We start from the raw sequence: 22,142 nt of genomic DNA on the forward strand, positions 1-22,142 counted from the left end.
TTATCAGTAAGTCTGCAGATGACACCAAGCTAGGCTTTGCCTTCCTATGCCCTATCCTGCATGTCCAGTAAATATTTTTGTATTCCTCCTTTGTAGCCATCAGCTGAAGGTCATAGTGGTTATTTGTCACTGATGTTTTCTGTGGTTTGTGAGGGTTTCTTCCACGACCTTGTAATGTTTCTTTTGCATACAGTGCTGCTAAAATAATCTTACTGCTGCACTCAGCAGTACTATGACAGAAATACTTTGTGTGACTGGTTCTTGGACTACATTTTGAGGAAAATGCCAGCCAGCTGAAGGCCTAGAGAAAGAATAGTTGGTAAGAATGATCAGAAATTTTAAACACACAACAGTAGAAGAGACGGGGAGAATTTGTACTGTTGCACCTAGCATGTTCTGTCTAGATTTTGCTGTAAAGGCCGTGTATGGCAAATAGGACCAGAAGCATACAATGCAAATCACAAAAAGGAGAAGTTAGCTCAGACAATGGCATTTCAAGGATAAGTTGGTGAAGAAGATTAGTGGGGACCATGCAGATACTTAATAATTTAAAATATTGCCCAAAACAATTCTAAAATGGTAGTTTAGTTCTTGTTGGTCCTGATTTGTGGGAGAGCATGGACAAAACAAATTCTTCACTTTCTTTCTGGTTTTGTTTTCTGTGAGTCAATTGTGTTATTCAACCCAAGAACTAATGAGCAGGAAGTGTCTTGAGAAAATGAAGGCTATTAAAATCTTGCTCTGCAGTTTACTGTAAGATTAATATTTGTATCATTTTTTCTTCTAATTGGAAGTGGTTAACTTTTCATAGATTCTTTTTCTTTTCATCTCAAGTTTGAGATAAAAATGCTGCTGTTCAGTCTCTCTGAACAAAATTTGTGGTTCTGGATGCGCTTGCGCAAGGAAATCTTAAAGAAAACAGCTCTTTTTCATTTAAGTTGTGTTTTAATTGTGAGGTTGTTGGGAAGGCAAAGCATGCTTTACACATCTATAAACTGATGATCTCTGCTGTTTGTATTTGGAATGTGGTTTTGATGTCCTTGAAAAAAATCACAGTGGTAGCAGTAAATTGTTTTAATTAATGAATTAGAGTGCAGCAGATTTGCTGAATCAGGTTTATTGACGTAATTATCACTGGAATAAAAAGGAGAAAAAAAAAATACCTGTCAGATCTGTGAGGTTATTTAATTTGTTGTCATTTGAAAGCAAGTTATTTGGCCACCACTGCCTTAATTTCCTGTGTAGTTATGTGGGTATTGAGAAGTGTACAAATATATGTAAACATATATACACATGCATTTATATTTTCATTAGGCAAAATATAATTAATGGTCAAGTCTGAAAGTAAAGCCTAAATAATGTTTCTATATAAAGAGCAGGCTTATTTGTATGCAGTTTTGTTAAAGGTGTTTTTTAAGCTTCATCTAAGATTGAAAAAATATTTTAATTGTATTTACTTCTCTAATTATGTATGTCTTTATATATAGGCTGTGAGAGTATCAGTAATTGTATGCTGGTCAAATAACAGCTGGAAGGAAGTATCAAGATGATTTTTTTTTTTTTTCCACAAAAAGCTACAAAGGCTTTTGGAATAGACAGTTCTTTAAAACTAACTGTTATCAAAGTAAGTCTTTACATGAGTTTATTGTTTTCTGGATAAAAAGTTCTGTTTCTTTGATTTAGATGAGAATTCATTTTCAAATTAGGTTTCAAGTCAAATTTGAAAATAATTCCTTTTGCAGTTATTAAAACAATATGTGGATGAAACTGATCAGAACTGTTTTGGTCTGTATAATGTGCTGCTTGATCTGTTTGCAAAATTTAAGCTTTGTTTTTTCTTAGCATAAGGTGGAAAGAAGATGAGGTCTCAAATCTCAGGAAAAGAAATTATTGTCAAGAAGCTCTGTTTTCTATTTTTATTGCACCCCCCCCTCATTAAGTATACCGTTTTCTTCCTAAATTATATAGGTTTTGTGTTTAGTTATCTATTGATTTCTCTTACAGAGAAGGAAAGCAGTGGTTTTGGCACACTGAAAACAAGGCAATTATTTATTTATTTATTTATTTTCACTCCATGTTAGAAGCATTTCAATGGAAGGGCCTTTGAACTGCTATGATCATTGTGAGTTAATCCAGATTTGAATCTGTACAATACCTATCATTGTCTTACTACTTTTTTTTTTTCTTTTAATTTCACTGTTGTGAAGCCACAGCATCAAGTTAGGAATTATGAGAGGGAATAATGTGAAATAATTATGGACTAAATTATTAATATGCAAATGGTTAATAGGCATATCTCTCATATTGTCTATAAAGAGTATCCATAATGGGTTACTTTCTGGGACTTGGAAGGTTCTCTGCAGCTGCCAGGTATGTGCTACTGCTGACAAATGCCTCCCTGGGCTTCTGGCTTCCGACTAGATACGTCTGAGACAAAATGTGAGCATTTACACCTCTGGTGCAGTATTCACAGCAGAAGAAGCAGCAACTGACCTTGGAAACCCTTGTTGTGGATTGTTAGGCCACACTGGAGTAAAGACTAACAACAGGAGGATTTCTCTGGTTGACTACATTATGATCGCTTTTTTGCTCTGTGATGAAATGGATGCGTAAGTGTGTATATATGGCTATGCATGCATATATATGGCTATCCTTACAAGACCTTTTCTGCAAGTTTTATTTTCACAGTTTATACAGTAGTTTTCTTACAGATAAAACATACAGGGTTGAAGACTGGTTTCTTCTTCTTCAAATGACCTAGAAACTTTAAAGCATTTCCATAGCATATCCGTATGCAGTCTTGAGCGTAGGCAGAGGAAAGTTTTTCTGGTGCTACACACTCTACCAATGACCTACTGTATGCTGAAGAAAGATTTTTTTTTTTTCCCAATCGCTGGGTTTTTATAAATGTAATACTTCTATAAACTGCTTTATAGGTACAAATCAAACATTTTTTATGATTGCTGATTGACTGGTGCTGTGGAGCTTCATTGTGCACCTGTGGCAGACAGCCTAAAGAATTTGGGTTGCTTTGTGTCTGTACAAAACTTTGTTTTGTAGTGGGTTGCACTGAACCAAACTCTGCTGGCCACTTGTGCAGTTTGTAGAAAAATAGCAGAAATTAGGCATCTAAGATGCCTTTTGGCAAAAGTTAGTTCTTGGAGATGGTTTCAGAGTTGTCTTTTCTGTCTGCTGTTGAAGATGGATAATGAATGTTTAAAGAGAGTTTATAATCTTTGAGGTTGTTTTGAATATTCAAAGTTTCCAAGATATGTAGGTCAAGATGGCTTTAAAAGAAACGGCCTCTATCGTCACTCTCTGGTTAAATGGATAGGATCCGTTCTCCTTCCACGGAGAGTTAATCAGAATTGTTCAAGCTTCTAAGTTCTTCGTTGTGCCATTGCTGTTACGTTCTATGAAGAGATTTATTTAAAATTGCTTAAAAGCTGAACTCAGTGGGGAATTCTGTGGCTCATTCCCTTAACTACTTTGACTGCAGAGAACATACGACATCTTTTTCATTAACTGTCTTTGCTGCTTGTTTGCTTTCAGTGGAGTTCTAGGAGACTGTTACATTGTTTTGTAAACTCAGTATTGCTGGGTCCTGGCTGCTTATGGCAATTGAGATGAGATTAGATGCTTTTGTTAACAGGCCCCAGACTTTTAAATTTATAGAGACTAGACACCATCTGCTCTCAATTAAAGGTCCTGAGCTCTGAAATTAATTCTTTCCATTGGTGCATTAGAGTCAATCTTTTGACCTGGAGTCATGATAAGGTTATATTAGCCTCTTGAGCCAAGAAAAAGCAAGGAGTTCACTCAGGGACAGTACTGAATATTCCTTTCAGTCCTTTATCAGTGTAGTTAGAAGGCAGAAAGTAATGATTGTTTTTCCATTATACAGGTAGAGTGAGATTTTTTTAAAAACACCTTGAAGATGTAGAGCTCTCATCCTTATGAGTTGTAACAGGACTTGTGCTCCTAAATCATATAAGTGCTATTGAAAATCTCTCTCAGAAAAGTCCAATTAATATAGAGAATGTTGACGAAACTCGCAGAAGGACTTGATATAGGAGTGGGTTGAGTGTGGAAGTCCATTGTTCCCACACTCAGATTTGCTTGTTACATTAGCTGTGTTTTGCCTCAACTGTATTTTGTTGATTCAGTCTGGAGCTGCAAAATAATGGGGGATCTTAACAAAAATCCTGGCTCTAGAATTGTTCTGCCAGTTCTTTTGCTGAACTTGTATCTGTCCTGAGCTGTGTAGATGTTGCACACCCAAGTGTTGCTTGTTGGTACCCTGTCAGCCAGAGGGTTAAATTCTGAAATTCCATTTTTTGTTACTCATTCTTAATATTTTCCTTAAGTTCAACCCAGCTTTCTGTCCAAATCCTAAATTTGTTATTCACGGGGCAGTGAGGATACTAACCCACTCCCAGTGCTGCAGCGGTTTATACCTTCAAGGCTGACTACAATGCCATTTTCTTGTACCATCTTGATGCTGCCAAGGCAGTTTTATATAGTTGTGTCACTCCTCTGTTGTTTTTTAGGTTGCCAGAAGATGACTGTACCTGGCAGCTGAGCCCTATAACTACTGGATGAAAAAGCCTGAAATACTTTGTCATGTCAATAGGGAAAACTATTCTTCTTGCTGTTCTAGCAGTTACAATTCTTATTTCCAGCAAGGCCAAGTCTTAAGCAGACAAGAACCTGTTGTCTTTAAAAAGTGGGCTTTGCTACAATCTAGGTGTAGCCATCTAACAAACTGCTACTTGAGTAAATAAACAGCCAGGTAAAAATACATCTTCTGGAGCTCATAAAGTTTAATACCTGGAAAGCTATCTATTTTTCAACATTACCTAAACTAGAATAATGTTCGGAGTCTCCAATAGGTAGAATGTTTCCCTTTTTCCTGTCACCAGGGACTTAACTGACTGCCATGACTTTTCAAGTATCATGGAGAGTGTCTTGGCAACTAGATCAGCTAGTTCCCTCAGGACTCTGGAATGCGTCTCATCATGTCCCAAGAACTTTTGTATGTTCAGGTTCCTCAGGTGATCACAAACCTTGTCTGCAGTTACAGTGGGAGGGAATTCCTCCCCCTGGTCCCCGTCCTGAGGTCCTTCAACTCAGGAGGCTGTAGCCCAACTACATTTTTTAAAAGTTAAGTTAGAGTTCTCAACCTTTTTCCAAATGTGACATATCATATAAAAATATTAAGTGAACTAACCCAGAAGGTATTGAAGTGTCCTCTCTGCATGTATTAATAACATTCTCCTTATCCAGAGAGTCATCTTTGTACTTCCGGGACTTACGAAGCACATTTGAACAGCTATAACAATATTGAAAGTATGGTAACAGAATCTGTGTACTTTTAGTTAGCAATTTGCTTTTTAAAAAAAAAAAAACACAAATTCATTTCTTTCCCACCTTCTTACATGTTCTTTGTTCTTTGCAGTATCAAATGTATTGATTTTTTTACAAAAAAGTTAATCGGCTTACCTTTGTTCAGAGTGGATTTTTCTTCTTCTGATCAGCTCTACACAATTGAATTTTTCATCCTCTTTTCCAAGGAACTTCAATGTTACAAAAAAAGCATTAAAGAGAATTCTGATAAATTATTCCTTTTAAAAAAAGAATCTACTGCAGTGCACTTCTGTTGAGGCTGGAGAGTTAATTGAACTCATTTCTGTTTTGTTTTCAGTGAGAAAGATATCTATGCTTGGTAGATGCAAGAGACAATCTCTCGGGGGGAACTGGATTACATGATTTGTTGCTAATACTGTTTACCCAAGAATTCATAATAGGAATTTGAACTAACCATTTACATGACATGGTATTATTGATTGTCTCAAAATATAGTTTTCCTTTTGACTTAAAACAAAAAGTAGGGTGTGAATACAGTACACTGAAATATAAGGAAAAATATTTCGTAATCATATTCAAAAAATAAATGTTTTCTGAATGTTTTTATCATACTCTGTGGTTCTTTTATGGAGCAATGGTTCTCCTCCCCAGAATGTATAAAAAAAAACCAGATAGTGTAATTTATTTTTATGCAAGATGTGTGATTATTCTGTTTTGTGTTAAGAAACAAACAATTAAACAACCCAACCCCAAAAACCCCACAAACTTTTCTTCCTTTGTGATCCTTCATTTTCACTTGTTAAATCAACTCTGGCCTAATCTTCTATGAGTTGTTTTTGTGTCTGTATTACCTCAGGCTGTGCTCTCATCAGACTTCAGAGGCTAAGTAGACTTGAGTTTTGGATAGTCTGTGAAAATAATCAAAGAAAATGTACTGTACTCCTGGATGTGATTATAATGGTTCATTATGTCCATTAACATTAGTACTGGATCTGTACTGAATATTCTGCTGTGAATTCAGGTTAGTTTCAGTGTCCTGATCACTTGTAATTACTAAAGTGCAACTCTTAGCTCAGCTAAGCTCCAATCCCAATGACTTTCATTCTGCTTGTCAATTTCTTCTGAACTTTACATGTGGGAAGTCTTTAAAGTATTTGCTTTGAAGTCAGAGATACTGCAATGAAATCCTGATTTGGTCACTAATTTGCATGTTACATGATCTTTCTGAATTTGTTTTCCTGCTTATAAATGGGCAACTGTAATGTTTATTTTCTATCAGACTTCCGTGCTCTGCTTTTTTACTTTCTTGAACTAAATAATTTGAAAAGGTTGGTTGTCTTTTTTTCTTTTTACATAGGTAGGTTTGCTTATATGTATATAAATAAAAATACTTTTGCAGTAACTTTAAAAAAGGCATAACTTTTACAAATTCAGAAGGGCTTCTCAATCCTTCAAAAATCTCACTGAATTCTATCCAAACCAAAAAAATAAGGTGGATGCAAAAACCTGGACAATCTGCAGTGATTTCAGATGAGATAACAGTACAATACTGCACAAATTATAAGCAGTTTTTAGATGTTTGCTTTTGCGTATTCTGAAGAAATGCAAGTAATTTTATGTGTTCTTGAAGTGTATGTCAAATTATTATCACTGTAAATGTGTTCTTTATCTACTTGCACAAGAGTAAAAAAGCAGAGATAACGTTACTGCCCTTTTCTCTGCTTACATGCAACCTGCCATTATGCAGAGTGCAGCTGAGCTACTGTTCTTGTCCAGGCTTTGGCTAAATTGCTATGAATTTCCTGAACTGATTTTGCTTTTTTTTTTTTTTATTATTATATCAATACTCTTAGATTGAGTACTGACATTTTTCACACTCCTCTGTAATACCATCTTTATGTTTTTCCGTATCACCTGTTCAGGGCTCTTCAACATGAGGCTTCAAATTCTATCCATTCAGTAACAGATTAAATTTTTTTTTTAATTATTATTATTATGGGCACAAGTGTCTGTCTGCTGTTTTGGAGAGCAATGCAAACTGCCATGCTCACTGTGCTTGATGTTTTCCCATAGGATGCGCAAAGCTTGAGAGAGAGGAGGTGAAATCAACTTTCAGGAACTATCTGTACGGATCTCATCCAATTTAAATGAAGCAATGGCTTTTCCTGTGTTTTTCTCCCATCCCACCAAAACCAGGGCAGCAATTTCTCATTGGGTAGAAAGCCAGACTCCATTCTTGCACAAAATGAACATGCCACAGTATAGGCAACCCCTGATCCTTGGAAAAGGAGGCAGATGCTTGTGCTTTTGATGTCATAGGTGGGTATGAGGAAGGAGCATGTTCAACCATGCAGTCATTGGATGGAGCTTTATTCCTTTCCTGCAGTTTCTGAGGGAAAAGAAGATGCCTCCAAATTCCAGTAGCAGAAGGTCCAACACGGCTTGCATCTTACCAGCCATGTGTAGGATGGGGATAGCTGAAGCAGCAGCTGGCACTGGAGCAACTGACATTAGGTGTGCTGGTCATATGCATATCACTGCTGCTCATTCACTTTTAGTCTCCTTCCTAGATTAGTTTTTCTGCATTATAGTAAGGAAACCTATGCCCTAGGTTTGGTAGTTGATACTGTGGAGAGCAAAGTCAGGGCTGTCAGTGCACATGGAAATCCACTTTGGTAAGTCCATTGCCTTTTTCTGCTCTGCTCCCTGAGTGCTCTGACACTATGCCAAACTTGATGTCTGCCATGCTGTATTTTTTGTGCAGTACCCTCCTGGTCCCTCCTCAGAGTCTACTGTAACCAGAAGTGACTTTGTTTTTAGTGTTTAGGAGCCATAGATGGTGACACAGCAGAATTCATGGAAAACGCTTGTGTTCCTATTATTTCCTCATTCTGAAATGTAGGATGGCTTTACCCTGTCTGGTGTCTATATTTGAGTAGATTCAGGTAATCCATAGGTTTCTTCTTAGTCCTTCTTATTTCAGTGCTCCCATTCTTCTGACTCCTCTGGTGCATAGCTTTGTAACGGACAAGTCATTTGGCCACCTCCTGAGCCTGCAAGAAATACTCCATTTGCGTTTTCACTGCATGACCAGTAACATATGAATAAAATTATTGTCCAGACAGCCAAGTATTTTAATATATCTTTTATTTGTGGAAACACACTTGTGTAGGGACCAAATCCATAGGTTGTTTGACTGACACCATCATGTAAAGCCTGCAACATCAACTGGGATGTAATGAAAGCTGTAATACATCAGCGCATAGTATTCTAGGTTATCGAGTTTGTTGAGGCCATCACCTATCAGGTGATATCAAAGAAAAAATGTGTAGTCCGATAATGGCAGTATGTGGATAGCTGGAGATCTTAGATCATACATGCAGATGTAATGCTGCTTTCAAGTCTTCACTCATAACATCTACAGGATTGGCTGGAGTTTGTGTACTGCCCTTCCATGCACCACCTGAACGAATTGATTTCATGGATCAGAATGATTTTAATGGAGCAAGATCCTGCTTGATGGCTGGATCCCATGAACATGTGGAGATTCTTTGTTCTTTTCTTTGTTGTGACTACTTGCATCAAATACACCAGGCAGACTGAGCAACTTTCAGATACCAAGGATGTGATTTTTGGTATGACTTCAAATTACCTAGTCTTTCTTCCTGCTTTTGAAATTTTTCATACTGTCACACACAGTGTTGTTCTGCATCTCATTTCTGTGTCTAACTTCAGAGAGCAAGTCTTGAAAACCAACACACTCAGAATCTAGAAGGACATGACATTCATTCATCTCATCTCTGCCAGGAAGCAGTCTGTCTCACGAAGAGATCTTATATACACTCTCCGTTGCCATGGGCTCTGCAGTGATCTGGCATTTTCAAAGTAGTCAGAGTGGCTGCTGAAGGGGTTCATGTGGGCAGTTTCGAGGAGGGACCTACCCATGAAAGATTCATTTGCCATAGAAGAGAATGCCAAATTCATAATTTCTACTTCATTGTGAATTGGGTTTATTGCAGATACCTTAATTTTTTAATAATCCTGAATTCATTTTAGTGTTGTTTGGGGTTTTTTGGTTGTTTAGGGTTTTTTTCTGCTAGTCAGAGTGTCCAAGCTTAGCTGGGACAAGGCTGCAGAGTTACTGTTCCAGCCAATTTCAAATCTCATCAGTTACCTCCTGTGCCATCTTGTGTCCTACTCAGGGCATTTTCTTGAAAAATCAAGGTCCCATCTGATTCAGTCATTGTGGCTGGTCTTAAATGTCAGCAGGTTGAGCACTAGCAAAGAGCTACTATACCATGCAGATCTCTCTCAAGCAAAATTAGAGACAGCTAACCTGTGGAATACTGTGCATGTGTTTTATAGGTTTTCTGCAGTTTTGCATTTTCCAGTTAACATAGAAGATTAAGTTAAATGTGAAGGCAATGGACTTTTTTTATTCCTCTTCAGAATCAGGAAAGTATCGTAGGTCTTACTGCTTTCACTTGGCAAAATACAATTAAAATCAGTAAGCATGTAGCTGGATTTGAAGCCTTTGTGATGAAGAACTTGCCACCTAGAAGTCTTTGTAGTAGGCAGCGGACTATTAAAAGACTAAACAAACTGCTGACTAAATTAATTCAAAAACTAAATTATTCAACAGTATTCACTACACATTGTCATAGCATGAATTTATATCTAGCTACTCATTCCTGGGAGCATAAGAACTAGATTATTCAATTTTATTTCAAACTGATTTGCAGTATCTGCAGAAATGGGATATACGTATCTCCAAGTCCCTGGCTTTTCTTTAATTGAAAGAAAGCGTTCACATATGTAAATGTATGGGCAGAAAACAATGTAAGGCTGTAGCTTGTATGACTTTAATGATGTTGGCATCATAGCATACTTCACAGAAACACAAATATGGCTTTTAAGACATGGAGAATACCTGAAGGATATTTTAAAATCATATCTACACCTTGTTTTATTCTAACAAATATAATAGAAGTTACCTTGTCTTTCAGAGCAATATTCACATATCATGCTATTGTATTTAAGGACTTTTAGTTTAAAAGCTTTATAGAAAGTATTTCAATATGTCTATGGATATATTAAAAACTTAATATTGAATAATACATCAAGGAGTAAAAAAGTTACTAAAGCAGTCCCCTGTGCTGCGAATAATTTGTATATTATCAAGGTCTTTATTATGAATGCAGTTCCTAATGTAGGCCTGTAATAAACAGAGTGTAATTGAATTTTCAATATTTTGCCACCAGGGAGTAATTTTCTTACAAGACCTCTGCTCCATCTTCTGGCTAATTGTCAGCAGTTATTCAGTATTACTGCATTAATGTCACCAAACAGTAAAATCAGAAGCTACCTGCTTCCATTACATGTAAGAATAAGTAATTTGAACCCTTGTCTATTTAACGATTTTGAGTTGTGTGCCATTATCACTTGTACTTTTATTAACTGCATGAAGTTTTTGAAAATACAGCCTTGGAGACAAACCAAACTTATCATAAGTTTGTTTTGGTGAAAGGTTTAAATCAATTTGAGTATTGCACACAGTAAAAACAGAAGTATCCACAGGGTTAGCATTTTCAGACACACTAGTGGGATTTTATGTAACCCATGAGCAACTTTTAGGGTAGCTAAGCAGTGGTTGAGAAGGCTGTGAAATCCATCTCCCAGAAGTTTTAAGAAAAAGTTGTGTTCTGTTAAGACTGGATAATCCTTTTCACTGTCTCATTCATTTTTGTGGCTCTGTGGTCCCTGCAGATTGCTATAAGCAATGTAAAAACATTGCATTTTGAAAGATGACAAAATGAAATCATCCACACTATCTCAGTTGCTTAGCTGGCCTTAAATAGCATTCGAGAACAATGCATATGTGTTTTTTTTAACAGTTTTTCAAGCTGGCCTGTTCAAAATTATCTTGATAGTTTATTTTCTCGAACACCTGACTGTTTGACAATTTTCCAGGTTTCTTGGTATCCAAGTGCTATATTTCAAATTCCAGCCCACATTTCTGTATTAGCATGAGAAAAAATAACCCCAGACCAGCAAATGTTTTACACAATTCTACTGGCAAATATGAAAATACTGTTAAGTGTGTTTACAACCTAACAAATGAGTATCAGTCTACAGTTAGTTAAACGAGTAACTTTCCTCTGTTCATCCTTCCTTGGAGGGAGAAACACAAAAAAATTTGAAGACAGAGAATGTGCTAGGACAGACACTGCTACCTGTACTGCAATCATGCTCCCTTCACCCCAGCACACCTTCCTTCTAGTGCTTTCTCATCCCACTTCCCATTTATAAAATACCGTACCTGGGGTAGGAGCAGTGAGATGAGTGCTGAGAAACCAAGGTGCAAATGGAACAGAAGCAGAGAAGTAATGAGAAATGCTGTGAGGTGGTTTGGAGCATTGGCAAAACGGGGGCTGATGCATGTGCTCATAGACGTGGGAGAGCTCAGCAGGGATGGGGGAATTTAAAACTGAGGCAAGGTAAGTTTTTAGTCTGTACAGTATTTGAACAAAGGAATAAATGTGGGCATGCTTTTGAGATGAGGAAATTGACAATTCTATTTTTAATGAAAAAGTAGAATAATAAGTTTATTCAATTTGTTGGCAGTATTACATGACACCATCATTGTTAAGTCACATATAAAAAATTAATCTACGTAAAACATGAACTGAGATGCCATAGCTGGATTGTAGTTATAATATCTTTTAAATATCCTTTGAAGGTCAGAATTAAGGTGTAGAAGTCACAGTCTATCTCCTTGGCATCCATTAAAAACTACTTGCACTTTGGTACTCAATATAGTCCATATAATTCTCTGTAAAGCATGTGCCTAACTGTGTGCTGCATGCTAATTGTACCTGAGCTCTTTCTGTAGTGTAAAGAATCTGAATGCTTTTGATTCTTTAATGTTACTATGCAAAGGATATTTGTCCTGAAAAGGCATTATAATAAATCCGTAGCATTCACATGCATCCTGGAAACTGTAAAAGAAGTTCAAAGTGAGGAAATGCCTTCATTTTCCCCCTGGTCTCTTTTGACATGTGCACTAGGACCCTGCATTTATCAGACCTGTCAGGTCTCTTGGTTTCAGCGGGAGGCTGATTCCCTCAGTAAGGTTTCTCTGCCATTGCTTTTGTGTCCCCATACCAGAATATAGTGCTGGAAAAATCTTATGACACTGTAATGCTTTGGCTGATGCCTTTGGTAGATAGGATCCTGTGGCAGAGTCTTAGAGTGAGTGAAAAGTCCTTGAAATTGTATGATCCCCTGCTTTGGCCTTGCATTGCCATTGCTCTCCCCTTGTATGTTCCTGTAATCTGAGTTGGTTAAATCCTGTCTTATGTTTCATGAGTTGTATCTTGCATTGTGACAAACAATAGCATTTCAGTTTCACACCATCTATCTGTGAGTTTCGAACTGCTTCACACTATTTTTTTTTTTTATTCAACATCTCTAAGAAATGGATGATGGCCCTTCTTCAGAGGCACAGCAGAAATTTAAAGACTGGTTTACTAATTGGGTGTTAACCTAGATTTCTTTCTTGAGGATGTCAGTCAAGGCGTTTGTTATAGGGATAGCAAGTATATAAGTAGTTAGGAGTACTCTATTTTTCAGCTAAGGATTTAAGAATTGCTTGTCAAGTAGGTGGAAGGCACATGTGAAGATTCATGTGAAGACTTTAGTATTTGTTTCTTGGATTAAATCTGTTGGATTTACAAGGAATGGGAAACTATTTATTTCAGCCAAGATCTATCCACTTACCACCAATAATAGTAATAATATTAATAAAAAGGAAACTACAGGAAGGTTTTGAGGTATATTCCTACAACTCCTCAGCAGGAGGATGGTTTAGGTAGCCAGTAGGCAGACAGTAATTGGACTGAAAATTGGACGGTGAGGTCATTTATGATGACAACACATAGAGTTGTCATCATTACTCCTTTGGTTTTGAGTGTATAGTATGTATTTTTGCAGCAGATGTAAAATAGAATAAAAGTTCACAAGTGGTCAGAGGCTTAAAGTGGTTCTTGTTCTGCCAACCTGGTGCACTTCCATGTATTGTGGGAGAAGTGATGTCTCCTGAGAGCTTCTGGAAATTCTCGTACTGTAACTATATCCTTGAAATTAATTTGCATAGCGCCTGTTGAAATAACAAGGACATGCAAATATCAGTTGGAGATTTAGATGTGTGCTGTGTTTTTTGCTTTTCAGGTGGATAATGAGTCTCTTTTGGCTCATAGGTTGGGAATAGTAGGTTATATAATGCAGAGAAGACAAGATCAAACTAGGAGTGAAGTGCAGGTAGGGAAATTAGCTGGGATTTTCAGGGCTCATGCTATGTAATTCAGGTCTAGTGTGCGTAAGGGACATGCCATAACCCCTGTTGAGGCCTCAAAATGTAAAGTTTGGCATTTAAGTGAATACTTTTTTTCTTTTTTATTGTCACTTAGAGCTGCAACAAATTTAGCACACAAAATGCACTTGGTATCCAGCTTCTGAAGCAGAAGTTGTCTCTCAAATGTCAGTAAAATGTGTAAAAATCACTTCTATAACAAATAATCTTGCCTCTTGAAAGGATTAACTGCTCTTTACTTGGCATTTTGAAGCTGGAAAAGGTATATTGAGAAAATGCAGGTATTATGTCTTTCTGATATATGTTTTCATATATTGTTATAAACATGTGAATAGATCTTGTGCATTTCTGGATTCCCTTAAGAAATAGTGCCATTAAGGTTCTAGAGAAGCTGCCTTGAAAATAAAAGCAGCACTGAGTGTTTTCTCCTCCCCCGTTATTGTTTTTCTTGAGGAATGTGTTAGTGTAGAAGTAGTCTGCGTTTTCTTTGGTTTTAAGCTTTCAAGCGTTGTCAGTAAAGGTGATGTGTGTTTGATATAACTCGTGGTTTTTTGCACTGCTTTTTCCCACTCTTTCTAAATACTGTGTCTCATTCTCTCACAGCGTCTCTGTATTATTGCTGCTTCCCTAGCTCCCTAAGATCATGTCTATAATAGCACAGTCCCTCTGTTCAGTCTTACTATTTAATCTACTTAGTAATGCTTTGCAAATGCATTGAAGCAAATGGGTGAATTCTGTTTGACGTGAAGTATTGGTGTAGGTGGAATTCATCTCCATGAGCTTTCTGTTGTTTGTGTTCTTCAGCTGGTCTTGTTTGAAGGCAATAATTTCCCCATCCCTCTTTTTTTTCTTTTTCTATTTTTGAGTATTCAACAAACTGGGATCTTTATGTGCTTCATCCCTTCCAAGAACAGACTAATTATTTTTTGGTCATTAGATTTATGTCAGCTATTTTTTTTTTCCTTATGATTATTGCTACATTATTTTGTGAAAGCAGTGATTTTTAAGATTCCAATTATAGGAGTATTTTATAAGCATAAGTTCTGTGTGTATGCCAATGTAAATCATCTTTTCTCAAAGTTAGCACATGAAGGATTTGTCTAAACAGAGTCTGTTTCTATATCCCCTTGAAAACAGGAGAGGAACTGCAGATTGTGGTTCAAGTTCTTTGGGATGTAAGTAGATGCCCAGGTTATGTCTGGAGATTGGCTGCTAAGTGTATATGTCTTTGACTGGAGGAAGTGTTAAAAAGTTTTCTACCTGAGTTAGTTGCCTTTCTGAATTAAGTAAGTTTTATCCCCATCCCCCACCCTGCCACACTCTGCCTCGGGTAGTGCAGCTTGTTGTCTTTTTCTTACATGAACAAAAGTTCCTCTATACCTTGTTTGGGGAAAAAGTGATTTTCATAAATTACTCTAGAGGAGTTGAGTAAACCCATTGTTAACACAGTGGAGCAAATCCAAACAAACCAACCATAATTCTTCTCCCTACAGCAGCCACCATTGATGAAAAAAAAACTAAGAAAGGTATGGAGGAAGGAAAGGGTTCAGGGGGTACTGACGTTGAAGAGAACACAAATATTTTTAGACAAAAAATATCATTAAAGTGTCGTTGTTCAAAAGACTGAAATTAGCAAAGAATGAAGAAAGAAAATAACAGAATCCGGTGCAGCTCTTCTTCTAGTTGGTTGCTTACTAAATGCTACTTGTTTTATTGGGAAGGAGTATGTGCATTTGCCTTTGTTTCCTAGCTCTTTGTTTCCCTAGCTATTGTAGGGGCCATGAATGTTGTTTCTAGCACAGAATGTGGGAATAACACACTGTTATTGACTCTTGACATTCAAAACCCAGCTGGACAGGTTCCTGTGTGATGTGCTCTAGGTGATCCTGCTGTGGCAGGGAGGTTGGACTAGATGATCTTTCAAGGTCCCTTCCAACCCCTAAGATTCTGTGATTCTGTGCTGTACCTAACATGTGCAATTTTCCACTCCTGAAAGAATAGTCTAGATCATGATGTCCCACACTATTTTAAAGCTTAGAAATTAGTTTGGTGAATTATCATCTTTCCTTTTTTTTTTTTTTCCCAGCAAATAACAGTAGGCATGCAATAAGCAAGAGTCAGGTCTGTTGGAAACAGTGTTAAGGTTTGATTTTCACATGTTCTTCTTGTAAGTATGCTTCTAGCTTGTTTACATCATTTTTACCAATGTCTTTTCACAAACGCGTACTTCTCATATCACACATACTGGTTTCACCTTGGCCTCTTCCTAATAAAGAAATTTTCTTTTTCAAGATCATGAAAAGAGTCATGTTTGTTTATCATGTTCCTTATTATAGCAGCTATCAAAACCAGGCTATATTACTTTTACTAAAATAAGATGATGTGTTTGGTTGTTTTACTGATAAAGAGTTAAGAAACTGCTGCCACAGGCAATGCAAGTTTGATTTTTAAAACAAGCCAAATTAATTTCTGTGCTTTCAGTTGTCACTGAGAAACCACTGACTTCAGTAATTTTAAATTAATCACTTTAGCAACTAATACCTGGTGTGCTGAAGAGTGAAAATCTAAAAATGCAAAGAAAACACAAATAAATATATATGTGTATGGCAGTATAGTAGAAAGAGTACCGACATAACCCATGTGTGCCATCAGAAACAAATCACAAACATCAAGGTGTTTTTGCAGATGCAAGGAGCTGTAGTTTAATTTTCTCTCAGAAGGTGACCGCTTAAAGGTCATTTCACAAAGCAGAAGTCAGATTCTTCAGGGATGTATTCTTTAGCTTCATCTAATGTTTCATTGAGTGTATAAGCATTAAACTCAGTGAGAATGACAGGCTGTAGTAAGTGGATCCCAGGTGGGCCTTGGGATCTGCAGAGCCAGCTGTTCCGCAGCTCTGATAACTCTTTCAGATTTGCACATCCTTTTGCATCTGACATGGCATGGCAAGCCTTTGTACTGCCCAGTGCTGATGTTTTAAAGGAGAACAGCTTAATAATTCATTAACTGCTATATTTCCTTGGGGCTTTATCTGTGTGATGCTATTGAGTCACTGAAAAGTACATAGACGTTAACAGAAGCACAGTCTTTAAGAAAAACAAAGCTTTTTCTTTCTTTTTTTTCCCCCCTTTTTCTTTTTGACCAAGGACTCCTCTGAGAATTTATTGTTGGTTTACCTACTTCTGAAAGAAAAAAGTTCTGCTTTTTAAATCAGGGCTGAAACTTGTTTTGAGTTTATTAACATTGTGCCCTCCTCAAGATAATGATAATTAACAGTAAAACGACAATGTTGTTTTTCCTTTTTGTGTGCATTTTTAGCTAGTGATATTTTTCAACCTATCACCAGTATCAAACATTCCTTACCCTATCTCAGCAGGCAGTGTGTACATGCATCAGCGCTTTCCCTTCAAATTCCGGAAACATTCTTCTCCATCACCTGTGCCTTTGTAGTATGTTAGTGTAGGCTTCTGCCAAGCTGTTAAATCTCCCTGAGGCTACCTGCTCCACAACTCTAGAAGAAGAAGATGAAGAAACAGTAGTACTTCTTCAGCATTTCCTGGCTAAGATAAATCAAGTTATTTTTTTTCTGGTTCACTGAATAACTATGATGAAAAATGGCTAAAATTGGATCATTTTCACACTTGTTTCTGTAACCTCTACTGTCCACTCCTGGAAAATCGAAGTGTAATGGAATCTTGTCCATGCATATGGATTTATTACAGCTATTTAAACATAAATCCATATTTTCTGTTATATATTTAGGAGTAAGAGGTATTACACAGAACTACAGAACTTCAGTATCACTCTATTCAACAGTGTTGTTCTGGTAAGCTGTGAATTAGGACCTTTGCATATCTATTGCTCAGATACAAAAACAGTGAAGTGCTGTATTTAAAAAAAACTCGCCACTTTGTTTAGGTATTTATTATGAAGATGCCCAAAAATAGAGGCCATGAGGGTTTTTGTTGGTAGAATACTACAATGGAGAGAATACAGATTTCTTCTATTTCCTTTGTTTTATTTAAGACATCTGAACTTGCAGAAGTTACTGTATGTTTAAAATATGAATTGCCTCTAATACTAAAACTTAATGTGAATAGTAAGCTATCAAGAGCAGAGGTTTTAAGTGAAAAAAACTCTTCCTTTGACTTAAAATAAAAATTTAGCAGCAAAATACTTATTTAGAGAGGCACCAGATAACTGCCTTTAAATACAGTTTCATGTCATTCTTTGTTCATTTGTAAAAAAAAAAAAAAACTATTGCCAGCTAGAAACTTTCATAATGTTCGATGCCTCCTCTCTTTTTCTGTCAGGACTCCTCTTAAACTCCATGGAGGGACGAATAGATATTGGGAAGTAAGGAGGCAAACCTTCTGCAGAAGAAACAAAAATGAGTTTTTTAGGTTTGTGGAAGTCAGTCAAAGAATATCTGTATACCTGCAAATATGTGGTAAATACTGTGGTAGAATAAATGGATGGAAGTTAATCCTGATATGACCGAGTTTTCCAACTCCATCAAGGGCATTCCCTATCTTTCTGCGTCCCATATGTCTGGGGACAATGCCATGCAGATTTTCATATGCTATGTTACCTCTTTTATTTCTGCAAAATCACCAAGGTTTCGCTTGCATACTTTATGCTGATTTAAGCATCAGAACCTGATAACATGAATTATTTTTCATCTGCCCAGCAGCATTTAGACTCTGTGTAGGCTGAGAGCACTGATAAAGCTTTCCATATAAGAAAAAGAGTAGACCAAAGCTGATAGGTGTCAACACCCAACAGAAATGGTTCCCTAATGTAAAGAATGTTACATTATTTTCTTTAGATAAAGCAAGTGAACAAGTCTTGCTGTCAAGAGACATTCATGATTTACCCAAATAGGCTTAAGTTTGCTAGCAGAGGTTTGAAGTGTAGCTCTAATATGAAAAGAGGCTCTATGGAGATGACCATTTCTGTCTCAAGTGCTGCGAGCCTTGTGTGTGTTTACAGTTCTGCTTAGTAACAAAAATGCTGATTTATATGTCCTTGGATCTTGCAGAGTTAGCATAGCTTTGGATTAGATTTCTGGTCTGTCCTGGTCTTCCTTGTACATTAAGAAAATTAGGTGACTTCAAGTCCAACCTCCTCCTTTGTTGCTTTCCCAAAGGTGTTTGCAGTGGTGTTTCACTGATGCAGCTGAGATGGAATTCACTAGAGAGCACAGAACTCATTTACATCCAGGAGGATTAATAGTGTTGGCAGCTATAAAGAGATTTTAGTCTGTAAATGCAGCAAATCCAGCACAGAAATTATTGAAGCACAATTAATAGAGTTCTGCAGTGCATCTTCAAAATGAAATAATTTCATCTTTTTTTTTCTTTTTTCTTTAACGCAAATTGTATCTCGGTGGTTCCCACAATTTCCAAAATGACAATTGGGTTTGCAAGCAACCAAACAAAAATACAAAGCTGTAAAAGAGATTACTGCTCATTAATGTATGTTCTGTGTGTTCAAAATTTTAAAACTTCCGTTTTCTTTGTGAATGAATTTTACAACAGTATTTTTTTAATAGAATTCAAACACTGTTGGAGCAAACGTTACTTCAGACAAGACTCCGCCTACAAACGTGTGTCTCACTACTACACACAAAGCCAAAAATAAACATAGTAACATGGTTAAAGAGCTAATTCCTTTGTAGACCTCAAGTGATTTTTAAGTTGAGGCAAGGTTTTTGGTTTTGTTTTATCCTTATAAAGAAAGCAGCAGTTACTTAGCTTCTCTTATTTGAATGGGCTGTATTAAGATGGAAAAATGTGGATGCACAATGGAGACTGATCTATAAGCAGATCTGCTGGTTGGTCAGGAATTAGCTTGCTAGGGTAGTTGCTGGACAGACAAAAAAGGGTAGAAATAGTGAATGATTACTCTTCAGTGTAGATATAGTTTAAAAAAAAGAAAAAGGAAAGTATTTTTTTCCTGAAGTTACTGGTTGCTTCAGTAGCTTTGCTGCTTTAGAAGTACTGTCTAATTAAACAGTAAGTATGTTTATATGTATTTACTGTGCACAAGAAAGCTTAGAAAAGCCTAAAATCTTTGTTTGAAGGACTTAGTTCCTTACTTGGCTTTGTACAGGTTGTAAATCAATCTTACCATATTCAGTAGAAGACTTTCATTAATTTAGTAGACTTTAGATCATGTTCCTACCTTGATGTTGCTTAGCTAATCTCTTTAGAGGTATTATATTATAGAGAAAATTTTATAGAAATAGATGATACTTTCTTTAAGAAACTCATTTTTCCCTTGTTTGTTAGATCACCTACAGACAATTAATATTAAAAATGAAGTACTTCTGAATTAATTAAAAAAAAAATCCTCTACTGTAAGCATTAACTGATATGTTATGCTTGGATGTCTGCATTACTATTATTTACTATTATCATTGTCTCTTGCAGGAATGATCAATATATGCTGAACATAATATGTTTCCTTCTTATTTATGTTGCAGCATCACAGTGATATAAACAAAAAAAAAGTTGTTCTTGTTTCATTATTTAATAACATTCTGTTTTGATTTAGGCATGCTTAATTCTGTTCATTTCTGATCCATTGATCCATAACCAGGAAGAAATGAAATTCACTCATGAAAAGAAACAAGATTTTCATCTTAAGAAGTCAAGTGCAGCCACCTCTAGGCTGCTCAGGCAACCTACTCTACTACCATATCAGTTTCAGATAAAACATTAAATTAGTTCAGTGCACAAGAATTATTATGAGAGGAAGATTACACTTGTAAGATGACAAATTTAGAATCCCTGTTTCAGATCTATTAGCTGGTTTTGTTTTTTTAAAAAATTCAGTTAATCTACTGGGACAGGGTGGATGGAGCACCTGCAGTCATGTCCAAATACTAGGCCTTTTGTGACCAGTTAAGGGAGCTCAGAGTATTTCCTTGAAGAGACTAGTTGGAATTTGTGTGTTATACTGGCTAATAAATACTACTGACACCTTATTAATAAATAGCAGTAATCTCAGTCACGAAAAGTATCATTCCTAAGTAAAGATGCTAATTTCCAAAGCACAATGAAGTACTACAAAATAAATGGACAGAAAATTATACTTAAAATCAAGCATAGCTGTGTGTTTTATCTCTGATTTGGAAGATTGTCAATTATTTTCTGTGTCCCACTACATTGCATCATTGAATTTTTCTAGTTTATGAGTTTAGCTAGGACTGCCACGTCAACCCTAGCACATACCTTGAAAAATTACTTAGTTGTGACAGAGGGCATGAGCAAAAGATTTGGGTCTTCTTAGTTGGTGGCCTCTGAGGTCCTAATGACCTTCAGCCCTGTCAGTCTTGGTATCAGTATGTGCTTATTATATTGAATTATTTTTTTTTACTTTTGTTTTGCAAGGAAGCAGCAATACATTTATTCCGAAAATTAAATTGCAAAATAATCTCTTAGCAAGTCTTAAAAAGGCATCAATAAGATGGTTTATTTGGGCTGATCTGGTTTTCAGAGTATTTTATTTGTGTTTTGTTGATTAGTGAAAGCTTTCTTTCTAGCCGCCTTGCCACTGTTGTTAGGAAATGTATTTGTGAAAATGGAATTGATTTTTCATTAAGGGGCCTTTTTTTGGCTACAGATAGGCCAAATTGACCTGGAATATTCTTAACGCACATGCAGCGGATTGTCTGAATTCCTAAACAGTCATCTCAGGTACTTTGCTAATGTGGCATTGATCAATCTCAGATCCCAAACTGTGGAGAAGTGATAGGAATATTGGCCACAGGATGCACTACAAGCCAGAAAGATAAATTGTTTGGGTTGTCTTTTTGCAAGTTTAAGGTCACAATTCATTCATCTTGTTACTTTGCTGTATCCCTTTAGTGGCTTCAATTGCAGGATTAAATATTGAATGGTGGCAGATTGTTCAATATATGGCTCTTCTACTTTGGCATTAGGAGGCTTTTCACGCTTAAAATGAAACGATCTGCACACAGAATGCCAAAGGTAGTCGTGCTGACGATCTATTCTGTAAGATTAATCCCACAACAACATTATCAGGCAATTCTTAACACATTGATTTATTCCTGATATGACACTTCTGAAACAAATGGATAAATACTTGGCATATACTCAACATCCTAAGAGGAAGAATGTGGAATTGAACCCTCTATGGAAAAGATTAATATTTATAATTAACCCATGAAAAACTTAGCAAGGAAAACTTGTAAACTTTTAGACTGAAATTCACAGCCCCTCATGCAAACAAACAAGAATGGGCTAAGAGAGATGATTCTTCCCCAGAGATTAGATCATAGTCTGCAGATTCACCACATACCCTGTTTACAGTAATGATTGTGTCATTCTACATTTCAACCAGAGAAATGCTTTGTGTTTCAGTGCCTCTGGTTTCC

The 22,142-nt window shown here is 36.5% G+C and overlaps 1 protein-coding gene across 8 annotated transcripts in view; it reads left to right on the top strand.

The window, feature by feature from the left end:
• TENM3 (teneurin transmembrane protein 3) overlaps positions 1–22,142 on the top strand; it is a 503,658-nt gene that overhangs the window by 213,726 nt on the left and 267,790 nt on the right. The window contains exon 1 of one of the 8 annotated variants that reach the window (XM_051617412.1): positions 10,724–10,747. The exons of the other annotated variants lie outside the window; for them this stretch is intronic. The gene's annotated coding sequence lies outside the window, so the exon portion shown is untranslated. Of the gene's footprint in view, positions 1–10,723; positions 10,748–22,142 lie in introns of those variants that run through there. 8 annotated transcript variants of the gene reach the window in all.

This window comes from Apus apus, chromosome 4 (assembly GCF_020740795.1).
Source record: "Apus apus isolate bApuApu2 chromosome 4, bApuApu2.pri.cur, whole genome shotgun sequence".
NCBI lineage: Eukaryota > Metazoa > Chordata > Aves > Apodiformes > Apodidae > Apus > Apus apus.